The 1,912-nt window shown below is 30.7% G+C and overlaps 1 long non-coding RNA gene across 1 annotated transcript; it reads left to right on the forward strand.

The window, feature by feature from the left end:
- Positions 1–6: 6 nt before the first annotated feature.
- Positions 7–1,819, forward strand: LOC109591991 (uncharacterized). The gene is made up of 4 exons (XR_002190111.1): positions 7–117; positions 392–576; positions 1,521–1,558; positions 1,621–1,819. It is a non-coding gene; the product is annotated as an uncharacterized LOC109591991 (long non-coding RNA).
- Positions 1,820–1,912: the final 93 nt, after the last annotated feature.

Here is a 1,912-nt window from a genome sequence, read left to right on the forward strand (position 1 = left end):
AAGGACTGAGGATAATTTTGAGGAACAGTTCACTGATGCTGGTCTCAATGAACTGGGGACATTTAGAAAAGCTCAACAAAAATATTAAAATAGGGAAAAAGCTAAAGGAAGAAACTGGTACATTATTATTAATATTACCATATAGCGCTTTATTTTCGAAGTGATAAACTCGCTTTTTTGCAGGTTAGCATGCATCCGCGAAATTAAAGATCTGCTATGATTTCAATTGCCATTAAAGGTGTGGCACTAACATTGCAAAATCCAGAAAATTTTTTTCTCAAAAAATTGATTTTTATCAATCCGGGAAATTTTAGCTCCACAAAATTAAAGCGCTACATGGTACACATGTGTTGTTGTTGTTGTTGTTGTGATTTATTATTATTATTAATAGATGAGAATGAGACAGAGTCCTCTATTATCATTGATCATATTCAGGAGGTTCTAGAATCCTTCACATTAATAGAAGTATAAAATTATAGTGACACTGCTGTGGAAGAGTGTAACGGATACTGGAGATTGGGGTAAAGTGGAGGGACAATCACTCATTGACCAACTGGAGAAACACCTTAAATTGAGGTAATAGCTACAAAATGGCTCAAAAACTGGGTCTAAGACTATGGACTATAGTACAGGGTATTTTACCAAAAATGGCTACAAGAGAGTTGTTACAAAAATTGAGGAATATTGATCAAACTTGAATTTTTAAAGTTGCTCAAAAATTGGGCCAAAGTCCTTGTACATATACAGTATATGGTCTCAGGCTAAATTTTGTTAAAATTGAAAAGGAAAGAATTCTTCATTTTTATCTTTTTTTCCTAATACATAATTACATATACATGTTTTTATGTTGTGTAGTAAGTTTGAGCTGATTCCGATCGAAATTTATTTTTTATGAATTTTTTAATTTGCTCGAAAATTGGGCCAAAATCTCTGTACTGTATGTAGTACAAACAAAATTGAAAAGGAAAGAATTCTCCATTTTTATATCATTTGTGATACATATGGCTGTATACATGTACTTATCTTGTGTACTAAGTTAATCAAATTTGGATTTTTTTTAATTTTTAAAAGTTCCTTTAAAGAAATTTCTTCATAGGAATTTAATGTTGTATAAAATGATCAATGTTGTGTCTTACATTTCATAATAACTATATTTTCACTATATTTTTAGCCTTCATTTTTTGTAATTTTTTTACAATAGAAGGAAGCCATTTCATCTCCTATGGTCATTATGAGTGTATATACACGTACATGTACATGTACATGTATAAAAATTAATAGAAGTCTTAGTGAGGTCAGTATTTAGAAGGAATAATGGTATCTAAATTTCATTGTAAATGTACATTTGTACCTTTACAACTTGATATATACAGTAGATATATTTCCTATTGTGTCCATTTGTCAATTTGCTTCTTTCAATAATTGTTGCTGTACCTGTACTTCTTTACACAGTGTTTGTGTGTTATTTGGTATTTGTATTCTCTTGTCATCTTCCTTTACTCTCCCTGGTCTCTCCTCAGGTTATCAATGCTGTTCATTTGTCTAATAGTACCAAGCAGTAAGTAACATGTATTATAAATAGATTATTATTGATTTATATTTCTATTTCTATTATGATAGCTGATCATTTCAGTCCGACACTGTATCTCATATTTTGTGGTCTATTGATAGCTGCTTGTGGTTTTATGACCCTGTACAAGAAATTCAAGAATGGCCTGATTTTGTTGACTCACTGAATAGTCTAAGCAGAATAAAGGGAGAGAGAGAAGGGGAAGGAGCGTACATGTAGTAATTACTTTGTATCATCAGCTATTTTAGGAACAAACTACAATTTATTTTAATTTTGTTGCGTAATAATGAATTATTTAAATTGTGTCGTTGTCTTTAAAAGGTACTGTTTTGCATTTGCAAA

The sequence above is a fragment of the Amphimedon queenslandica genome, unplaced genomic scaffold (genome assembly GCF_000090795.2).
Source record: "Amphimedon queenslandica unplaced genomic scaffold, v1.1 AMPQUscaffold_6629_Cont21415, whole genome shotgun sequence".
Lineage (NCBI taxonomy): Eukaryota > Metazoa > Porifera > Demospongiae > Haplosclerida > Niphatidae > Amphimedon > Amphimedon queenslandica.